General features: G+C 42.2%; 1 protein-coding gene across 8 annotated transcripts in view; it reads left to right on the forward strand.

Annotated features, from left to right (window-relative positions):
• Positions 1–23949, forward strand: part of Hivep2 (human immunodeficiency virus type I enhancer binding protein 2) — a 184822-nt gene that overhangs the window by 25884 nt on the left and 134989 nt on the right. For 3 of the 8 annotated variants that reach the window (XM_029482567.1, XM_029482570.1, XM_029482569.1), the window contains exon 2: positions 12900–12974. The exons of 3 other annotated variants lie outside the window; for them this stretch is intronic. The gene's annotated coding sequence lies outside the window, so the exon portion shown is untranslated. Of the gene's footprint in view, positions 1–12896; positions 12975–23949 lie in introns of all 8 variants that reach the window. 2 more of the 8 variants (XM_029482568.1, XM_029482571.1) reach the window with 1 other exon arrangement.

A 23949-nucleotide genomic window follows, 5' to 3' on the forward strand; every position in this document is an offset into this window, starting at 1 on the left:
TCTTTTCTCTTCTCTTCTCTTCTCTTCTCTTCTCTTCTCTTCTCTTCTCTTCTCTTCTCTTCTCTTCTCTTCTCTTCTCTTCTCTTCTTTTCTTTTCTTCTCCTTCTTCTCTTCCTTCTTCACAGAGGACAAAATTCAAATTGAGCATTGCTGGATATGGCTTAGGACTTATCTCTGGACAGTGGAGGTATGGAGGGGTGGCAGGAGGAGAGCATTCATTTTGTCATCAGTTACCTTCTGAAACCATCCTATGTTTCAGAACAGAAGTGGGCAGTGTGTCAAGTGCTGGGGCCGCAGCACATTTGGAAAAGGGATTTAGCTTTCCTGTCTCTGCACTCACAACTATCCATTTATCTGACACTTGGTCTCAAACTCTTGTGCTTCAATGATCTTTCTTCTGTAGCCTCAAGAGTAGCTGGGACTTTAGGTGTGTACTACTACTGTTCCCTAGGCCAACCCGCCTTTTAATGCACAATTTATGAGTAAAATACGAGGATTATCCCTTATGATTCTGTCCATGTTCACAGTCATTAGTATAATAATAATAATAATAATAATAAACAATAATAGTAACTGATAGTAACTGAGCATCTTTTTCATGGATGAATACTCTAAATATTTTACATGAATTTGCAAATCTAATCTACACTAACACCATATGATGTAATGCCTCCCATGTTTCATAGATGTCAAGTACCATCAAAGTGGTATTTGATGGAGCTCTAACAAGGAAGCACAAGGCTTGTTGTTAATTGAAAGAAGCCATTGATTTCAGGAATTTAACATATAGAAATGTGCTTATGTTTTAGAATAGGTGGGCAACCTATGTTCTGTGGCATAATGCCACAGAGAACAGCTGAAAAACTGGAGGCATAGCGGTCTAAGCAGGCTGGGTAGTATCATACATCAGTCTGTGGTGGAGTCCAGATTCTCATCCGAGGAGCTGCACCAGAGTTTAGTGCTTGAACATCTGTTCTGCAAACACCAAGAACTTCCCAGGAGCCCTTGAAAAATAGGTCCTGACACAAGGAAAAGTTTCATCACACCTGACATTGGGGATTTTTGATAGATGTTATTGCAGACGTTAGATCTGGTTCTGCCTCCTACTCCTTGCTCTCAGAAACATAGCTCAGACTCAAAATATACTTACAAGTATCTTGGTCATATAACTAGACTCTAGATGGACTAGATCAAAACTTAGATAACCCAATAATTTTAACGTACATTCTGCCACATGTCTGATTACCTGTGCCCAGGTACCATTCATCCATCTCCTCACGTTTTCCTGGGAAAATCTCTCACATGGCTCTTTCCCAGAATTTTTTCCCTTCACAGATGACCTACCTCCCGCTTTTTAATTGATAGGTGATGCATCCATTCAGTACACAAGATATTCTCTCTACAAGGTATAGTTCTCTTGGAGGGAACATTGTCTTCCCAAAATATATGACTTCATTTAAATCACACACATATGAACACACATTTATATGTGTTATATGTCATTTTATGTAAAATATAACAATTGGATTCCATATGGTTTTTCAGACATCCCAATTGTTATTTTTCCCTCCTTTCTTCTTCTCTTTCTGTATTGATTTCTCTCTCATTCCTCAGTTAACACTCCCTTCCACCCACATACACCGTAGACTCTTGTTAGTTTCCTGTTTTCTGTGGTTACTCCAGGTTTAAGAGCCAGAGGAGCAGGAAATCTGTGAGATTTCGCAGAAATGACAGGGAAGCTTTACCTATGATACCTCGACATTATGGCTGCCTAAACAAGACCTGAACAAGTACAACATTGATAGACATGTTAGCGTGGAAAGGAGAAATCTCATGGACAAAGAACTACCGGCAACCAAGGAGTGCTGAGAGCAGGAGAACTAGCCTTCTCCTGGGATGATCCCCTCCCTGAAACCATAGACTCACAAATAACACTAAATGGGCTGAGCAGGGTGCATTTGTAGGCAACAATTGCAAAGAGAAAAGAAAGCTGTGTGTTGGATACGGGTAGAGGCATGGGAGGCATCGGAAAGAGGGAGGAAATGACGTGATTATACCTTAATTTCAAAAACAAAGATGTAGATATCGAGGGCAAGATAGCATTTCGGGGCTCTCATCTGACCAACTTTTGGGGTACAGTGCAGCGGTATGTGCAGGTGGGGAATTGCGCTGGTGAGTGAGGCTGAGGAGGGACTTTGCTGGGTCCTTTGAACAGTCAACAGTGTTCACAGTGAGGAGGGGCCATGAGTAAGCCAAGAGATGCAGGTGTGGGTGGGGATGGGGCAAGAGTGGAAAATGAGGTGCCTTCAGCTCCCCTGTAGGTTTCGCTTCCTCTGGAGGCTGCACTTGGTCCCCTGCACCCAAATCTTTATCTGCAATCTCTCAGTTGTAATCAGAGTTGCTGTCAGTGTGCTGCTTTGGTCTTATTTCCTGTGAAGTTCCCTTCTAAGGTCTGAGGTGACCCCATAGGTATCTCTAGCTTAAATACTCGTGGGAAACTGCCTATGTGCACATTTAAGCCCAGGGAAGTGCACTCTGCTGGCCTGCATCAACAATAAGGAGAAAGATGCAGTAGGGCCAGCTTGCTCTTCCGTCCTAATACTTTCCATCCGGTAGGGATTTTCCTCTCACTTTCTTTAAAAATTAGATAGTTGCTCATATTTTGGGTACCTGGGATCTATCCCATTGAGATATTACAAAGGGAATTTTCTCTTTTTGTTGGTCTTGAAGCAGCAATCAGAGCGAAAGTCTTGTCACCTGGATCTTCAGGCTTGAGGTTTGTAATCAATATAACTGATTGAGAATCAGAGTGAAAACTGTCCATGCTATGGACTTGGGTCCCATAGGGCACCATGAGCGGTGGTTCTGCCATGCCATAGGGTAAGGGACCATGCTGTCATATCATGGGTGATAGGAGTGTGCTTTTTCTGATTGATATGTGCACATTTTCATGCTCGCTTCTGAAATGCCTTGATTTCTTCTTTAGACATGTAGACCTAAGCACTTGCTATATAATGGTCACCATACTTTACTATTACACCTAGGTGTCTCCAGCCTGCAGCCTCCAGGCTTCTTGTGGCCCAGGATAGCTGGGACTGCATCCCAGCACAAAACTGTAGCCTGGCTTGTGCTGGTTTGATCTTTTTTTTTTTTTTTTTTTGTCAAGTTGACAAACTAGAGTCACTTGGGAAGAGGGAACTTCTGTTGAGGAATTCTCTCCATCCCAGTGGTCTATGGGCTTGTCTGTGGGATCGCTGCTGATGTTGGAGGCAAAGACCCCTGTGGGTGGTGCCCTTACTAGGCCTGTGGGCTCACACTGTATAAGAAAAGTAACCGAGCCAGCCAGAGGCAGTGAAGCAGTCAGCAGCATCCTTCTCAGATGTCTGCTTCAGTTCCTGACTTCAGGTTTCTGCTTGATTTCTTGCCCTGGCTTTCTTCTATCTTCTAAAGACTGGGATTCAGAAATCTAAAGTGAAATAAAATTTTCCCTCCACAGGTTGCATTTGGTCAAAATGTTTATAACAGCAACAGAAAGCAAACTAGGATGTGTGTGTGTGTGTGTGTGTGTGTGTGTGTATAGTGTGTAACTGTGTGTGTGTGTGTGCATGTGTGTAGTGTGTAACTGTGTGTGCGTGTGTGTGCATGTGTGTAGTGTGTAACTGTGTGTGCGTGTGTGTGCATGTGTGTAGTGTGTAACTGTGTGTGCGTGTGTGTGCGTGTAGTGTGTAACTGTGTGTGTGTGCGTGTGTGTAGTATGTAACTGTGTGTGTGTGTGTGTAGTATGTAACTGTGTGTGTGTGTAGTGTGTAACTGTGTGTGTGTGCGTGTAGTGTGTAACTGTGTGTGTGTGTGCGTGTGTGTAGTGTGTAACTGTGTGTGTGTGTATAGTGTGTAACTGTGTGTGTGTAACTGTGTGTGTGCGTGTGTGTGTAGTGTGTAATAACTCATTTGCTCTGTCCCTCCCTGAGCATGGTTTTGTGAATGATTGCATTATGTGACAATGTCTAAAGTTGAGGATATCTTTCTTTTATCTATCTATCTATCTATCTATCTATCTATCTATCTATCTATATCTATCTATCTATCTATCTATCTATCTATCTATCTATCTATCTATCTCCTATAGGTTGTTCCAGCATGGGCTTTGACTCACAATTATTAACTTTATAGGATTCCCATGATAGAACTCACCGTGCTCAAATATGCCTCCACTGGCCGTCTAGAGCTAACTGTAAGATTGTAGAGCAGTGTGCACTCCTGTGAATGGGGATGAAATGCCCACAAGGCCAGAACTCCCATGACATAAAGAGACTAAGGGATTTCTCAGTAGAGTGTCTTGGGGCGGGGGCTTAGTGGGAGGGAGGAAAGTACATCTTTAGGTATAAGCAAAAATCATTGTATATATTTGGATCTGTACTTATATTTCCAAAACAAAAGACACTTCATAGCACTGTTCTTCAAACGCTTTTTATGCTGATGGAGATAACCTGCATCTACTCTGGTTGAGATGAGAGCCATTGCCCCTTTTTAGGGCATTAAAAACATGATTATCACTGCAAATGAGGAGTTAAAATTTAAATTTTATTCAACACTGTTTTAAGTTTAAAATATAAAGTCATAAGGTATTGGTGGCTATCATATTGGATGGCCTAGTCAGATGGGAAAACATGCCAAGGACTAAGCCACTATGACGAATTTGGATAATTCTCTTGATCATAAAGTAGATATTTTGCCTGGTTTTTAATATGGTTTGCTATAATTGCTAGCAAACAAATCTGGAAGTGCAGTAAGTTGTTAAGAAGTGATGCATAGTCTGTTAGGGATATCTTCTACCTTCACACACACACACACACACACACACACACACACACACACACAGTGCATACACGCAAACCTCCATGTATACACACAGGTGGGCAAGCCCACTCTTGCAAGTATGGGTGTGGATGCTCACGTGTCAAAGCGCTCTCTTTCTATCCCTTAGATTTTTAATATGGGAAAAAGGAGAAACAAGGTGATTTACTGTTAGGAAGGGATGCGCGTGACGTAATGCTTCTACTCGGGATATGTCAGGATGGGCAAGGAGTTCACAATGGAAGGTAGTTTCTATCCCTGACCTGCAATGACTTGCTTAAGGGTTTCAGGTGAGCCTTCGTTTATTCTGGGGGTAACAGTACTGCCTGACTGCCTCCAAGGAAAATGTATATTTATAAAGGTTCTTCTTAGGCTGTTCTGTCTAAGCCAGTATCTTAGCTTTTTATGGTCCCGAGGGACACTTCTTTTTCTCTTTGTGTTGACTGTGGTACCAGGAGACACAGCTATACATATTTTCTCCTTGATCTTTAGTGTCCTCTGGCAATCTCCATATCTCTTCAAGACCTACTTGAAAATCTCCCTCTTTAAATTCTGCTCCAGTCTCGCCTGGGAAACTTCTTTTCTGAGTCCTACCAACACTCTGCCACCCCTTAGTTTGGCAGTGCCCCCCTCAGTGTGTATGTACCCACCATGCCCTGGAACACCCTGAAGTGTTGCTTCTAGATGCTTTTAAGTTTTTTTCTTTTTACATCTGTGCTTTGTGTTGTGCTCATTAGAAATGGAAACTCCCTGGGCAGAGACTGACTTTGATCTTTATTTTCTTGAGTCTTTTAGAATTAATTTTATCCAGTGGCTTGCAGAGACTGGCCTTCTGTGAAAGCTATACAGAGATAGTTAAGTAGAGGACATGGGGCTTCAGTGCTTAGACTGACGGCTCTAGGAAGTGCTGGATGGTTGCTGAGATCAGAGATTTTGATCAGCAGTCTCTAGAGCCCCTTCTAGGATTTTGGTTTGAAGGTTCAATGTCACAGGTGATCTAGGGGCTCTGAGATGGGATGTAAGAATCTTGAATTTTAAGAAGTAAGCTAGATAATGTGGATGCAGCTGCTCTGAGTCCTGCTCTTTGAGAAGTAGTAATGACCCTTCTATCCTATACCCCTGAGTGGCTTTTGGTGGTAAAGAACATAGCTGTTAAGACTCCTTTTTACTCCTCCTGTTCTTCCTTTTCCTTCTCCTTCTCCTCTTCCTTCTCCTCCCCTTTCTTTTTCTTCTTCCTCTTCTTCCTTCTCCATCTCCTCTTTCTTTTTCTTTCTCCTTGTCTTCCCTCTTCCTTCTCTTTCTCTCCTCTTCCTTCTCTTCTTCCTCCTCCCTCTCCTCCAGGAAGGTAGGAGAAGAAGTGAAGGACGTGTAGGAGAAAAGCTGTTCAGCTGGGCGTTGGCACTTCATGCCTGTGACCTCAGCACCAGGGAAGTTGTGCTGAGAGGAAGGAGAATATAATCTCGAGGCCAGTTTTTTTTTTTTAATTTTTTTCCCTCTAAAGCACAAAAATATTTCAAGAAAGCATGTTACAAGATATTAGTATATGCAATATTTTGGCAGAACTTTATTTTCTCTAGCAGTTCATACCCCCCCAATCCAAATTTTAAAATTCAAAAATGAGAGTTAACTTTATCTAACATGTTACAGCTTAACATTTAAAACATCATGCTGGATCTGGGAGGAGATGGGGAGGTGAATACAATCAAAACACATTGTATGAAATTCTCAAAGAATTAAAAAATGAGAAAAAATAAAATATCATGCTCTAGTTAAATATTTCACAAACACTGTATACAAATAAAATATTACACAAAATATTTTTTAAGAAAATGTTTTGGTGTTTGATCTGAATAAATAAAAGCACAGGCACTTCTACACTGAGACACGAGGCCAGTTTTATATATAGGGGGGTTCAGACCAGCCTGGGCGATGTGATACCCGGTCTCAGGAAAACCCAAACCCAATCATCTGTTTAAATTATTATTACAAGTCACAAAACTTCAGCTGAACACTGGGCTGTCACATCCAGAAACACTGGATAAGCATAAGATGGTTTCTCCAACCACAGTGGTCTGACACATCTCCTGAGCCTCCCCTCAGTTTGTTTGCTTCTACTCCAGGCTCAGTTTTCAGAGGCTTCATGATGATTCTCAAGAGATTGGTGAAGTGTGTGCATCACAGTCGGAAAGAGTGCCCCTGGCAACTGAGGGTACATGGGCGGAAATGAAATCACTGAGTCAGAAAGAAAGAAACGAAAACCAGAAACAAGACATTAAGAAGGCAGAACAAACATGGGAACCGGGTGGAACAGCTGAAAAATGAAAGGGCCAGCAACAGCATGGAGGGGCCCTTGAGCTGGCCTCAGTGGATAGAAGTGATCCTCTGCTCTATCGGATGCTATATTCCCAGACTGTAATGGAGGTGTGTGCTGTGGGAGAGACTCTATAGGAATCTGGCAATGAATTGCAATAAACACATGGGGTTGGGATGGTCATCCACAGCCACATTAAAGACCTGGAGAAATTGCTGACTGAGGAGATGTGCAAGTACTTGTGTGTTTTAGTCCATATGCTCTCAAATACGTTAGTATATGAGTGAGTGTTCGGCACTTTGTTCATTCTTAGATGTTCATTGGTGTCGTTCTTCTCCCGCATGCCTTGTTTATGTTTACATTGTCTTAGAATACATAGCATGTAGCTTTTGGATTACAAAGCCCCATGTATGTAGTTCTAATACGAAACTATTTAGGATCATTATTCAATATACAGCATCCTTATCTTACACAAACAAGGCTTGTTTTACAGTCCTCAAAAAAGTTCAGATAATATTTTCACATATAGATCTGAAGATATCTCTTTTTACATGGGTAATGTTGAATCATATTTTATGTGGATAATTATCCTTTAATAGATTATAATGATTTCCCCAGAGCCTGGTACATTTATTAAAAGTAGATGTTTTAGCATACATATTAATTAGGAAAGCTCACACCAGGGCTAGCACATGCGTAAGCCCCACATGGCAAAGAAAACCAAAGCTGGTCTTGACCATACTGGCTCAAGTGATCCTGCATCTTAGCCTCTTGAGTAGCTGGGACTACAGATATGTATCACCACACCTGGCTGAAAAATTGCTTTGAATAATGGGTAAAATAGGCCTAATTGTCTTGGGTTACTTTGCTCTTTGGTGCAGAATTGTGTTGTCAGGTAATTATTGAACTTGGATTCATTTCTCTCAGAGAGAGAGGAAGAGGTGAGAAGGCTTTTACTATAGGTACACAATTATGTCTTAGTGAAAAGCCTGGAATAGAGTATTTTCCTTACAGTTACATCTTACCAGTTAGGCTTGAATTGACTCACTGGACAGGCAGGAGCTGATTATTTACCTCCAGGTTCCCCATTGTTGTATTCCATTTTATTTGAAGCTACATGCTCAAACTTGCCTCGTGCCCGAATTATTTCTTTTCCTTTCTGATCAGCAATCACAATGGCAGCAAAGAACAGTCTAAGTCCCTGGCCTGATTCTGGCAATGGTCTAGGAACGATACATAAAGAACAGTGACTTTTGTGTTGTTTGCATTCTCAGAGACTGTGCAAGCTGGTATCAGTGATGCATGCACGAGGAACTCAGTATGCTCAAAGAAGGAATGGGAGGTGTAAAACAGCTGCCGGTTCATAGATAAAGATCAAGACCAGTTACAGGAAGGAAGTGGGCAAGATTCTGTGGAAGATACAGTCTTTGAAGTATAGTTTACATCTTTGGAAGGAAACATGGGTCTGGAAGATGGCATCCCAGGAAGGGTGAATATTACAGACAGAACTGGGATCACACTATAGTGCTGAATAAGAGCTGGGTGTTGTCGAAGTTCTCAGAGGAATCTCCACACTGACAGCTCTATGATCTATGCAGGATGTTGAATGGTAGACTGGAATGAACATCATGTGTTAGGGTCTGACAAAGCAATTATTTATTGCATATGCTGGACTACTGAATACACTGGTGGCTCTTCAGTGAACACCATCGAATGAAAAGGCCCTTAATGCCTCTGAACTTTGCTCTTCTGGGATTGAGTTTCCTTGGGAAGAGGATGCTGAGGTTAAGGATAAGGTAGTGGTACCCAGTATAAAAGAACTGAAATGTTACTGGGCTCCAGGTGTGTCTAGAACAATTCACCAAAGCTATCCATGTAAAGATCTGAGGACTATGTCAAACTAGTGCTCTTGGGGAGGATGCAGGACTCATGCCAAGCCAGACCTAGTATCAGCTTTCTCAGTAGCCCCACCTTTGTTGTCTCTGCCTTACACAGATGCCTCATTTCTTTGGTTTCTTACATAATAATTAAGCTTCATTAAATGAAGAAGATTCCAGCAAAATTCTAAATTCTGCTGCATGTGTCTCTCTTTCTGTCATCTGCACTTCACCTGAACTTTGACAGAGGTACCTTTGTGCATTGGTCTGGGGCTCAGGTTCTCTCATGCATTGATCACAGCTATTTGCTTTGGGCTGGCCTCGAACTCAGAAATCCGCCTGCCTCTGCTTCCTGAGTGCTGGGATTAAAGGTGTGGGGCACCACACCCGGCTAGCTCTAGTTCTTGAACCAGGTTCCAGTGGAGGTTTGTTAGCAGGTAGTTGGAGCAGCATAAGGGCCAAGTAACAAGGATGGAATTCTGAAGATAAACGTGGAAGTCCATCCATCCATCCATCCATCCATCCTCCCACCTACCCACCCACCCATGGTTTATTATGTACTGCTGGGGTGAGGCACCTCTTCAGTGTGGTTTTCCTTTCTAGTCCTGCTTTTATTGCTTCTATCTTTCTTCTGTCACCTCTCTGCAAAGGTTTCCAATTTCTATATGACAGCTGATTGTCCTCAGGGGTAATAGCAGGCCTCTGATAGTGTTGGCAGCAGCTGGTTTTATTTTTGGTTTTTGTCAGGTGTTTGTAAGTTGAGAACTGCCTGTATTCAAACAATGTGATTTGGTGGTGTGTATCACCTCCCATGAAAGCAATGGGTGTGTCAACAGATAAAATGAACAGTCTTTAACATCACATTTTTCTGTGCACTTTAAAACTGTGGGTGTGGGTGAGCAGCTTAAAGAAGATAGCTGTGATGTGGACCATCCAGACTCATTGCATGCAGATTTGAATTTGCTTGGTTTAGAGATCTGGTCATTGATGAATTCTTGTATGGAATTGACATGGTTTTATGGACTTAACGGGTTGATATTCTTGAGAGGCTTTATTTTGGAGCCTAGCAGATTTCTGAAAGGCAGTTGTTATTGCTAAGCTTATAATTTACCTCACCAGTAGTACTGTGGGACATAGAAATGATCTGCCATGTATCAGTTTGATTTAAAAAATTTCCTTTTGTATGCTAGTCTTTGCTCATATAGATACCTTTGAAATAGTTAGCTATTATCTTTAGTTTTGGTCTTGCTGTTACAACACATGCCCTTTTCCCTAATTTCTGCATTTTAGTGGCCACTTCCCATGGAACAGATCTTCCAGATTGCAAATTGCTATTGTGATATGCATTAGCATTGGTGTTTCTTAGTTTTGTTCCAATAAAATGGAGAGAGAAATCTGTAGGAGAAAGGCTATCAATTACTCCAAGAAGGTATTGAAAATGATAGAACTTAAAAAGGAAAGAAAACAGCCCTAAAGAGTGGTTCTCCACCTTCTAGCAAGTTCGGAAATCAGTTATCAGTCAGTGGGTGAATGGTGGGATCCTCTTGATTTCTGTTCTGGCTGGGCACCTCAGGACAATATCTTTGAGGACACTGTGTTCTAGAAGCTACGTGCTTTACTTCGGGTTTCTTGAATTCACTGGGGGCAAGAAAACCCATGAACCCGTGAGCATCGATATTGTTATTGATGGATGGGAGTAGAAGCAGTGGCTTTAATGTCCACACATGTTCAATGGCAAGGACAGATTTATAGAAAGTATGCTCTCTGGCCTGAAAGAAATTGATTTTCAAACTATTGTTTGAAGCATCCTTAATATGTCAGCACATAGTGGTTAACATTCAAAGTTTTAAGTCCTATGTCTAGGTGCACAGTCTTTTAAATTATTTATTATAATAGAAAACCATCTGGAAAAGATCTGATTCTTGACTGCTCCCATAAAAGGATCATTAGAAGTTCCACAATACTTTGGTTGCTCAGCAATTGGCTATTAAGCCTTGCCTGCTTTCATGGCCGACATGTTTCTTTCCACATATTTATTATTTTCGGCACCAGTTTTCCACTCATCTTGTCTATCAGCCAAAAGATGGGGCCAACCATTTTTAAAGAGCGTGGTGCTCTAGCTAAGGTGCTCAAGTCTTGAACTGTCGTCGTTATATGTTGGTAGGGTGGTACCACTGTAGTAGAGTGGGTCTATTTAAGTAGATGCTAGATTCATCAATATTATGTTCATTGTCTCTAGTCATGAAAATAGACATATGGTTTGCCATGAGAAGAACCTGGGCTACAACAGGTTATTCTGGGCTGTTTTGGAGGCATTAAGATCCAAGAGGAAGAGTTACCATGGAACAAAACCCAACAGATCACTATTGAAAGGGGCTGTTCTGAGGCTGGGAAGGTGGCTCACTCAGTTAAGCAATGGCTGCACAATCATGAGATTATGAGTCCTAATCTCTAGTGTCGATACAAAAGCTGGGTACAGAGGCATGCACCTGTAACCCCAGCAGGGTGGAGACAGGTGGATCCCCAGGTTTCCTGGCCATCCAGTTCTAGCTAAAATAATGAGGCCAAGGTCTGTTGAAAAAGTTGGAGTGGAGTGTGGGGGTAAGGCACTTGATATGGATTTGAGCTCCGCAGGTGCATGCATGGGCGAGCACACACACATTTATAAGCCACCTACAAATACAAAGAACAAAAGAAAGAGACGGAAAACTGTGAGCGTTGTCCATTTGCATGTGCGATTTACACACTTGAAGAGTTTGCTTTGCTTAAGGGCTTATCCAGTTTTAATTAGCTACACATGTACAGTATGGCATATGGTAGCAAAACTATGTGTCATGATACACGCTATTCTGTTTGTATAGGATCGACTGTTTCAAAGAATATTGGCCAGGAGTTTGGTAGAGTAAAGTTATGGTTTGGGGTATAGGATACTATATTTTGTTAGGGGGTGTCCTATTGTTATGTTTGCGCTCTGCTGACATCAACCCTGATTACTTGGTTGAAACAGAAGCTGCCAGACTTTTTATTTTTTAAAGGTTTATTCTTTTGTTATATGTAAGTACACCGGAGCTGTCTTCCGACACTCCAGAAGAGGGCGTCAGATCTCATTACAGATGGTTGTGAGCCACCGTGTGGTTGCTGGGATTTGAACTCAGGACCTTCAGAAGAGCAGTCAGTGCTCTTAATTGCTGAACCATCTCTCCAGTCCCACTGCCAGGTCTTTTAACTATAAAATTACTACATTTTTTTCTTCAAAGGTATCTCTCCTGCCAAGGTGTATTTGCAGGGGTGGGATCTTTATCAGCATATTTTGTTGGTTGATTGATTTCAGTCTAGTCTTAGAGATGTCTATTATATTCTTTGGGTTGTGATCCAATGTTATCACCATTCATTTTACTACTCCTTAAGTATTTCCCTCCCTCCCTCCCTCCCTTCCTTCACCTCTCTCCTTCCCTCTTCCTCCTTCCTTTCATCCCTCCCTCCCTCTGTCTGTTTCTTTGACACGAGGTTTCTGTGTCCTCTGTCTGGCCTGGAACTCTGTATGTAGTCCAGATTGCCCTTGGATTCACAGAGATCCTCCTGCCATTGCCTCCCAGGCACTGGGATTAAAGGCATGCATGCATCACCATGCCTGGTGTCTTGCGTTATTTTCTGACTTTTAGGTTGTTGAGCACTAAGGGGCTCCACGTGGCTTGGCATAGCAGATGTTACATACACACTGGTTCTTCTTCCCCTATGTGTCTATATGCTCTTACAGGTCAAACCTGTAGATTGAATATTTCAGCTGTTTTCACAATCACATTTTAATGTATGCCCTGTAGATGGAAGAGTTGTAATACGAAACTTCTTGTCAGCAGATCGGTGAATTCACCTGAGAAATTGAGATTCAAGATTATGAGAAGTTGTGACTAGGACCAGAAGCAGGTGTCCAGGTAGGAAATGCAATCTCCCTTTGCTTAACCCCTCTGAGCTTCTTTTTGCAAAAGTCCAGATGCTACGCCTAAAAAGGAGCTATGGTTAGAGGTACAGTTTGTGCAAGGAGACCACTCTGTGTCTTTTTCAGATTCTGTTACTTAGCTTTCAAACTGCAGGATAGTAGCTGAGCTTTGAAACAAGGTCCTAAAGGAACTTGTAGGCATACATGTATATTTCGAAATGTATTCTAGACATGATTTTGATTGTTGAAACACACTTGAAAAGCCATTATCGCAATATAATAATATTTAGATTTATCGTGCCAAAGTTCACACCTACCAGTTACAAGATGTTTGGTATGTATCTCACTATACTTATTAAATACGGATATATTTGTATTTACATTTCTCACAAGCTTCCCTGGATACTGTTCCATTATAAACACCTACTAGAAGGGGCGGGGCTGAGGGAAGCTCATGTGCCACACAGGTGCTCAGGTATTGGTATGTGAATGTTAGAAAAGTGAGAATAGGTTCACTAGGTGCTTTTATGGCATCGAACTGTGAAGAAGCAACAAGTCAAGAGGAAAGCTGAGATGCGAGAGCAGTTACCATCACACTGACTCTTACCTCTGCTGTAGATGTATAATAGCGGGATGTTGCTCTAAACTACAGAGGCTTCAGCTCCATGGCAACATCTCGTCTGTCAGAAGGGATGTGTACACAAGTGCATTCAAAGCATGGTGCTCAGGGTACGTTTGTGGCAAAGAAAGCTGAGGACTCTGAGTCCTGCTCACATTTTGTGTGTGTGTGTGTGTGTGTGTGGTGTATAATAAAACAGACAGAAAGGGCTGTAAAATGTTTTACAAATTGAGTATCAGTTCTATCAAAATCTAGAATGTGCCCAGCATTCTAAGGGCACTCTCTTCCCCCGTTTACCCTCTATAGAACCCAAGAGTAGCTACATCCTGACTTTTCACACTGCCTGTCTTGGTTCTGTCTGTTCCTGTAATTGATAGCTATGAGATCATATGCTCTGCATTTGTGTGTGTCTGGCTTATTTCACTCAGTATATGCTAATGAGATTAATTTATACTGTGTATATCAGTCATTTGTTCCCATGACAGTGCTGAATTCCATTGTATGAATATCCTTTAGACATTTTGCCATCCATGAATTTGGGTTCTTTGTACAATGACCAGGACTTCTGTGTACACCATAATTCACATCTGTAGGGTATAGCCCAGGGGTGGGGTTACTGCTTCAAGAACTCCTGTATCAATTCTAGTATCTCCTTCCACTTGCCTTTTTAAAAGGGGAGAGCAGCTCCCCTCCTTTTGGCAATGCATGTAGGATCCAGTTGCCCCTCTCTGGCATAATACTTCTGGCCATCTACTGATTACATATAAAGTGTGGTCTTTGAGACTTTCATTTGTCTTGTGCTTTATGAAGTTGAACCCTTTCCACACTTATTTTACTGTTGGCTGCTCTGTTTTATAATGAGCCCACTAAAGTATTTGTCACTTTTCCTATTGGTCTTTCTTTTAAAAGCATCACTGTTAAACGAGAGAAGTATTATGGAAGATCTGCCAAGCACTGGAATTATGGTGGAACAGCCGCTATGCCTTATGCCCTGTTGAAGATTGGGATTTTGAATGATTGGTTATGCATAGGAGAGTTAAGATGCTAGGAAGTGGGAGAACTGGGTGCGGGAAATTACTTATGCAAAGACATGAACCTTTTTATACATGCTGACAAGAGGGGCAGTCATCAAAGAGGGACAGTTAGGCAGTAAGGGAAAGGTGAGAGCCAGTTAAGCAGAATCCTGGAATGGCCACTGTGCTCTGATCTTAGAGCCAGAAGCTGCGCTATTATACTTATGGTCAAACTTGATGAAAAACATAGATTAGGAGGGTAAAAAATAATTAAGAATTCAAGACCTTGTAAATGTCCCTTCACAGTTCTTTATAAAATGGAAATATCAGTGGATGCTAGATGGACATAAAATGACTCAATGACAACCAATGAAAAGTAGCACGGAGGCTGTGAGCTTGTATGTGGCGAAAATAAAGTGTGGCCAATGACAAGGTTAATGGGCCTTAAAGCCAAAGTTTTCATTATTGAAAACAAAATGTGACCATAGTTTCATTTTCTTTCAACAACTTGTTCACTTGTTACAGGATGAGTGTTCTCCATGGAATAAGATAGTTGTCAGCAATTCAATTAGGTTGCTTTATATACTCTAGAATATTGAACTGCAACTGACCAGGCCACCACCAGTTTCTATGAGTGTAAGTCTGTTGCTGGGCTATTGGGAAGATTCAGTGAGGCCTGAGGGCAATGTCTGATATTCTGGGGACAGGGCAGAAGAACAGTTACGAACACGTACTCTGAATGTCACCTGAATGTCACCAAGCTCAAACCCCTACCCACTACTCACCAGCTGTACCCCAGGGAAAGTTAACTTCAGTCAGTTTTCTCCTCTGTAAAGTAATTGAAGTGCCAGTGCCTGCTTGGACTTGTTCCCAAGATAACCTAGTATGAGTAAAATCCTTGGCATAGCACAGAGTGCAGTGTGGACACTCAATGTTATCCTGAAACATACCTTATATTGTGATAGCCTCTGTTAAAAGCACATACGATTTTAAACAGACTATTTAAAGATGGAGGGTGTGTGTGTGTGTGTGTGTGTAATGTAACTTTATTAAGTTATAGTTCTTTGGAGATTTAGTCAGTTATGCTTTCATGTGTAAACTGTGCTCTGGGCTGTCACGATGCTTAAGTCATGGCTTCTCCTCTCTCTCAAGTTTTCGATCGGATGGGATCCTATCAGCTTGTTTTCATCTGGGAAATAATACTTGGGCTGTGCTGAGGAATAGCTGAGAAATAGCACATTACAGCAGAAAGAATACTGCTGCCTTGTCCACAGTTACAGGTGATAAAATGGATGGGGCAGATAAGTAGCTATCAGAGAATCCGGCATTCAGGGGACCGATTATTTGGATGGTATTGCAACTTATCCAATGCAGAGCTGATTTCCTCACCTGAGAAACAGGCTCGCTGCCATCTTCCTGAGTCGTCAGGAAGATTAAATCAATAAATGTTTGTAAAGATGCTTTATGACCTATAAGATGCTGTGCATCTGTGCAGATTGGCATGATTTATATGATCTTCCGTTTGCATTGCTGAAGATTGATGGCTCGGCCATGAATACTTATTTATAATAATGTAATTTTAATAGGATTACAGAAAGCCTTATTCTCTGCAGAGTAACCGCCAGTCTGATAATGGATGGTTAACTTCCTGCAGAGATTATACCAAAAGGATACAAGGAAGACCATGGCTGGAAGGTGGAGCTTGGGAAGGGCTGAGCTAAGGGCACAGTTAGCTGGGGTAGAGTACAAGGGTGCCTGGCGGTCACTCTGCAGCTCCCTTCCCATAGCCCTTCCTCCATTCATTCTCCAACAGAGAGGACGGAACTGAGAGCTCAGACTTTGATGTCAGACCCAAGTTAAGATCTCTGCTCTACACTACTAGATGGGCCTTAACCAACACCTCTGGGCTTCAGTTCTCTCATCTCCAGAGGAGAGTCAGGCACTTGCCTGACAAAGTTCTCAGTGTGAGAGATGACACTGTAAAAGTTCCTCAATAAGTAACCAGTTTCCTCGTATTTTCACATGGTCAGAGCTCAAGATCAACCGAATCCCACACCTGCTGAGTGTGACTATGGAGAGCCCTGGTATCAGCAAGACGTTCACTAAGGGGCATCTATATGCCAGGCTCCAGGCCAAAACATCTCACGTATATTGATCTCACGGGGTCTCTAAAAGAAGTTGATGCCCTTTGGTGCCAGTCATTCCCACTGAACTTCCATCAGTAGTGTCCCCTTGGGCAAGGCCACCAGCAGGTTTATAATCCTTGCAATTTATGACTTGATCTTTTCCCGTATTCCTGGATTATTCCTACGTCCCTGTGGTCAGTGTAGGGATATGGGAAAGGAGCAGGAATGGATTGGTTGTTTCACGAGAATTGTTTGTCTGAGTGGGTGTCTCCTGTTGGAATCAGCACTGTTTCTGCAGAGAGAGCAGGGGAAGAGATCTGCACTCATCGGTTACCTGACTTCTTTTCTTTTGAAGTAATACTTTAAATTGATTACTTGGAAAAAGCATACATTTACACAATGTATCTTAATCATATATATCCCCCAATCCATCTCAAGCCTCTTTCTAACATGTCTCCATTCCCAATGTAATACACCCTTAATGAACAACAGACAACAGACAAGCCACTGAACCCATTAGTGCTGTCCAAATGTGGAGTTATTCACTGACTGGGACATGGATAGTGTTAGCAACAGCCACCTCCCAACTAAAGAACAGCCACTCTCCCTGTCACCTCCTGCCACAGCTTCTGTGGTAGTTAGCACTCTCTTACTGCCACAAAGGATACAAGGGCCAGCTTGTGGAGGACAGGCATGTTTGTTTGTTTGTTTTTATATTATACTTCCAGGTCATAATTCATCATCCAGACAAGTCAGGGCAGGAACTCAAGGTTGGTACTTGGGGGAAATAGAGCAGAGACCATGGAGGAACATTGCTTATTTGTTCAGCTTGCTTTCTCACAGAACCCAGGTACACTTACCCAGAGGCAGCACCAAGAAAGTGGGCAGGGCCTTCTCACATCAAGCATTAATCAAAAAAATACCCCCCTCCCCCCACACACACGTACACAGTACATACACCATGTTTACAGACAATCTGATGGAGACAAGTCCTTAATTTAGGTTCCTTCTTCCCAGGTGACTCTATGTGTGTCAAGTTGATAAAACAAAACCAAAACAAACTTCTCTCTCCCACAAAAACCAAAAACCAAAACCAAACAAACAAACAAAAAAACAAAACAAAAAAAAAATAGCACATGTTCAGTAGGGGTGGTGCCTGGGAAGCCACTCCTTACTCCATGCTGGAAACTTTAACTGATTTGATCTGTTGCAGGTCCTGTCTAGGTAACTGTGGCTGTTGTGTTCATGTGTGTAACAGCCATGTCGTGCAAGTTTGAGCGTGTTATGAACTCTCACTGAACTTTGCTTTTTCTGTGCAATGCAATAATTATACTTGTTATATTGTGGAGCCAATCTTGGCCCAGGCTCTAATCTCTGCTCCCTTCTCCCTGTGTTAGTAGTAGGCTTTCACTGAGGCCAAAGCCTTGTGTAGAGCTTGCCATCCATTTACATTTTAAGTCAATAGAATTCCTTGCTATTTAACATTTTCCCATTTTAAAACAGGGATGCTTCCCCATAAGATGACTGATTGATCCCTTTGAGAGGACATGAGGATATTCACTGTATACCTTCACATTTTTCTGCTCTTTGGTTTTATGCACTGCTTTTACCGAGAAAGGGCTTATCCCATCTTGCCATTATTTTGCATCCCCTGTCCAGATAGGTGTACTCAGAACACAGTCCCTTTAAGAACCAAAAGCCATCAGCAAAAATAACCTAGAGCATCTCAGGTTACTGCCAGACTCCAAAGACTCTTCAAGGGGTCAGGTTGCTCATGTCCGGTCTCCACTGTAGGGATGCAGGGAGAGCATTCTCTGTGCCAACAGAGGCACTCTGTGTTGATTTGTGCTCATATGTCCCACCATTTGCCAAGGGGACCTCAACTGGACTTGTCTTCCCTTGGACTTGCCTCCTCCCTCACTGTGGAAGACTTCCAGAGTGGGTTACTTAAGTTGCTTTAGGTTAATTGCAGCCCTGTTCTGGGACCTGAGCATAAGAACCAATCTTTCCTTTAATCTGGGGTTTTGTACTCATTCATTGACCACAGAAATGAAAGTAGTCGAAGCTCACCAACACAAGGGTCAGCCTCGCGGAAGGTGAAGGTGCTAGATTAGAAGAAGAGGTCACATGAGGACACACCCTTATCCCTGGACCCCAGAACCTGTCTTCACATGGTCTTTCTTCTAGAGGATTGATTTTACTGGCTGGGCACAGCCAAGAGATCCAAGAATAAAATAAAGACCAACCAACCAACCACCCAACCAACCAACCACCCACCCACCCACCCAACCAACCAACCACCCAACCACCCAACCAACCAACCAACCAACCAGACACCCAACCAACCAACCAAACACCCACCCAACTACCCACCCACCCACCCAACCACCCAACAGAATGGACTCCTTTATTGGGTCCAGTTGTGGATCGACAAGGAGGGGTCATAAGGGACTTTCCAATGCAAGGCATGAAACGAAGATTCAGCAAGGATTTTACCATCTAGAGTCTTGTTTCAAGGATGCTACCTAATATTGCAAAGGATGGAACCTTTTACAAAGGTGTATCTGTGAGTCATTTAGTCATCTTCTGTGTAGAAGGCAGGGGAGGTCCAGAGAGGGTGGGCGACTTACATGGAGTTACCCAGCTGATTGGAAGTAGATTTGAATGTGCAGCCCAAGTACCTAGATCATTCCTTTCTGTCATGAAAACATGTCAAGAGTCAAGACTTCTCTCAGCCGCGAATTTTATTGCTAAATGGAAATTGCACCACACGACACACCTGCTTCGTAAGGTATCACAAAGAAAAGCTGCGTGAGTGTGGCTGAGAACACGTTTCAAAAACACTAATTAATGTATTAGTAATTATGCACATATACACAGCATATGATTAAAATGGCATATGGTGCAGTCTCTAATAAGAAGAACTAATGAATGAAATACGGTTTTCTTTTAGAATCCTGGAACATGAGGCTGTTTCTGTAGTGTAGAGATAAGAAGTATAAGCTGATGACAGACTGTGAACTGAATGGCTTTGTAGACCGATTCTATCAATGTACTTTCCTGAATGCTGGAGATAATGAAATTCTCAGCCTGTCTTGGAGTTGTCCTGTAGATGGTGTTATGGCTAAAGGGGAAAGTAACCCATGAGCTGGAAATTATCAGAACAAAAGTGAGCTATTTCTACTGCTCAAATTCAGCAAAGGGCTAGCAGTTCCTGTACCTCTGGTGTAATTAAGGAGATAGGTCATATACGTAAGAGCTGATTAAACATTGTCTTGGGTTGGTGACAAAGACTGTACACCACAGGTAATGAATATAATGAACCCATGTGTCCTTTAAATGGAGTTTATAGATGGAAGTGTAACCATTCCTATAATTATTTTGAGCTTGAACTTTCCCTATAGACATGTACTCAAATCAGTAAGACATGCGCCTAATGCTCTGCTTCTTCGTAGGACATTGTTCTCTAATAATACAGGGCTGGAGAGTTAGACGTTATTTTTATGACTCTGAGTTAAACCATTTGCATTAATCTTTATGTGTCTGGTTTCTCTTACTTAATCATTATTATAGAAGAGTCAGGAACTATAATTAAAGTAGTAATCTCTGACAGATGGGAGGTCAAATGTTTTCTTCCTACAGAAAGCAGAGCTGAGAGGGGACCCTGAGAGCTGGGGTTTCCTTCTGATTTCTGTGCACTTGCTGCTGTGGTCTGTGTCTGTGTATCATGTTGGTCCATCTCCTTCATTCACATACTCATTCGCTCTAAAACTGGCACTCGGTTATCCAAGGGAACCGGACTACAGTGAACTGAAACCCTGAGACAGTGGGTAGAGAACACGTACTTTAAGATGTAGTCACCTAAAGTGAGGGACTGTATTAGCTTTGTAAAATACTGTCCTTAAAGAACTTACTGGAAGAAGATGTCTTGGGACTCTGTTATGTGATCCTCTGACATTGTGCCCAGTACTTTCTGCCCCTGTCAGAGGACATTTGCATAGGGAGCAAGGGCTACAGCCACACCTTTTGATTTTCCTAACAGAAGGGGCAGCATTGAGTTCATAAGTGAAGACATACACTCTAAAAAGCACTGGCTCTTGAATGCCTGTGAAATTGACTAATTTGGTGAACAGGGGGAGTGCTGGGTACATAATGGGGCTCCCCTTGTGTCAGGGTGGTAGCTCTGCAGTACAGTGGGACTGTTGGTTCTAAATGAACTAATTCCATAGTCATACTAGGCGGTGTCAAGTGCATTGGACAGCACAGGTGTATGGACATGTGCTAGTGTACTGACATCCCATAAACATATGTCTTTGTACATGGGAAGGAAGAAACGTTCTGTTGCTGGGCGTCATGGTGCATACCTTTAATATCCTAGTACTCACTAGGCAGAGGCAGGCAAATCTCTGTGAGGTCAAGGCCAGCCTGGTCTATGTAGTGAATTCCAGGACAGCTAGGACTAAATGGAGAGATCTAGTCTCAAAATAGGAGGAGGAGAAGGAGGAGGGAAGGGAGAGGGGAAAGAGGAGGAGGGAGAAGAAGAAAGAGGAGGAGGAGGAGGCAGGAGGGAAGAAGAAGGAAAGAGAAGAAGAAAGAGCAGGAGGAAGAAGGAGGAGGCAAGAGAGGAGGAGGAGGAGGAGGAGGAGGAGGAGGAGGAGGAGAAAGCAGGAATTTAATCTGTTGCATGCTTATGTTGTAGACATAGTCATTGCTTCTATGCTGAGTCCACTCCTTCGGTGCCAGCTGTTACAGCAGGGGCTTTACTTAGTGATCCCATTTTGCCGTCACTCTGTTTTGTAGATGGAGAACTCAAGATTACCAGAAGTTATATCATTGCATAATGTCATAGTTATCTTTCTATTGCTGTGATGGATAGAATACTATGATGAAAGGCAACCTGGAGGAGGAAGGGTCTTATTTCTTTCACAGTTCCACTTCACAATTCATCAAAGGAAGTCAGGGCAGGAAACATGGAGGATTGCTGCTTAGTGCTTTGCTCTGCTTGCTGTCTTATACACCCTTGGACCATCTGCCTAGGGGTGGGCCTGGGCACTCCCACATCCATCACCGATTAAGAAAATATCCCACAGGCTTGCGTGTAGGCTAGTCTCTGTGAGGAGGCATTTTCTCAATTGTGGTTCATTCTTCTCAATAACTCTTATCTTGTGTCAATTGACAAAAAAAAAAGAAAAGAAAAAAGAAAAAAGAAGAAGATAATTTGTACTGGGGCCATTTGGAGAGTTATAATGTCAACGCAGAGACCTATCATTCGATCTACATCAGTTCCACAAATGTGTCAGGTACTCTGCTGGGGGCGGGGGGGGGGGAACTAAAGAGTACAGTAGTAGCCTCTGGTATCAGGAAGTTCAAAAGCAAACAGGTGGTTAGACAGCAGAGTTAATAATTACAGCAGTGCAAGTGATTAGCGACACAAGACTTCACACTTGACCCAGGGCCATTGAAAGCTCTTTACAAAACTGTTCCTATTTTGTGCACGCGTGTGTGTGTGTGTGTGTGTTGCAGCCTTTGTGCAGAAAAGGTCAGAGGACAACCTCCAGGCCTCTGTTCTGTCCTTCCACTATGTTGAGTCTAGAGATTGAATTCTTGTCCCTGGGTTCTTGATAAGTGCCTTTATCAGCTAAGATGTCTTTCTGGCTGCTTGGAGAAGTTTAATAGAATGCACATTGCAGTCAGCTTCGGGATTCACTAAACCCACTCACTCCTGGTTCTGTACATTTCTGGACAGTGTGGTTTGTGAGAACCTAGGGATAATTGATGTGTTTACCCAAAGAGGACCAGTGAAAGCTAAAACAGAGGTCACTGCAGTGAAGTTAGAAGACAGACAAAAGGGAGAGGAAACTTGATCAAACTGGCTAGTGTGGTGATGAAGTGTGGGAGCTGAGGGTTAAGGCTGGGGTGAGGGTGACTCACTGTTCACCATTGGTACTTGAATGCTTGGCCTTATCACAGGAAGTGAGGTGGGGTGATGGGTGTGTGTGTGTGTGTGTGAGAGAGAGAGAGAGAGAGAGAGAGAGAGAGAGAGAGAGAGAGAGAGAGTTTAATACATACACTTCAAGTTGGAAAAGAAGACAGCAACTTAATTGAATTCAGTCCAAACCATGTCCAGTAAGCAATATAATTTGCCCCATTAAAAAGGTTGTTATTAAGTAATGAAGTATTTCAAGTATACCAAAAATAAAAAATAAAAAAAAATAAATTAAAAACAAAATTCTACTCACAGGGACAATTAACCCTTTAGTATAAATTATCTATCTGTCCTTGGTTAAGCATGGTATATTGAAGGCAACATATATTGCCTCTTTTTAATATAGTTGAAATAGTATAAGATTTCTTATCATCATTTCCCATTAGTGATTTATAGGATTATGTCAGCCTTCCGTTGTGGTGACACATATCAAGAGGAATGCTTCTAAAGGAGGAGGGATTCATTTTGCTCCTCATTAGAGAAGTTTTAGTCCATCATGCATGGTAGGGCAGAAGTCATGGTGTCTGGGAAGTGGGAGAGGGAGGAACTCCTGTCAGCTTTTCGCATTTGTTCCCTGGGGACCTTGAGTTTACCAAATGATGTCATCCACCATCAAGGCAGAGCCTTCCCACCAGGTAATTGTCTCTGGAAGCATCTCTTCAGAGACACACAGAACTATGTTCTGCTAATCTTCTAAGCTTTTTATTAAGCCTCCACGATGAACTTAGAAGTGGCTTTTGGAGAATCTAATGCTGAAGAAGGATTTATTCCCCTGTATTGCTTTTATGCTATGCTGGTTTGTGCCTCCCTCCATTCATCCAGTTCTATCCAGATAGTTAAATAATCTGATCTTAGGTTAGAGAGCTAATGATTGTGGTTATTTTTAAAAAAATTGTTTCAGAAGATAAAATCAATTGTGTTCTAAGCTGTAAACTGGCATTTAAAACACTTAAGCTATATATACTCTTACTTGTTTTATTATTTATTTATATATCTACTTATTTTTATTTTGAGATAAAGTCTTGTCTGTGTAGCTCTGACTGGCCTGGAGGTCACCATGTAGACCAGGCTAGCCTTGAACTCATAAAGAACCTTCTGCCTCTGGCTCTTGAGTACTTATTTATTTATTTTACCCTTAGGAGTGTTTAGCCTACATGCATGCCTGTGCATTACCTGTGATCTTGGTGCCCTTGAAGGCCAGAAAAGGGTTCCAGATCTTTTGGAAC

This window comes from Mus caroli, chromosome 10 (assembly GCF_900094665.2).
Source record: "Mus caroli chromosome 10, CAROLI_EIJ_v1.1, whole genome shotgun sequence".
NCBI classification, from domain to species: domain Eukaryota; kingdom Metazoa; phylum Chordata; class Mammalia; order Rodentia; family Muridae; genus Mus; species Mus caroli.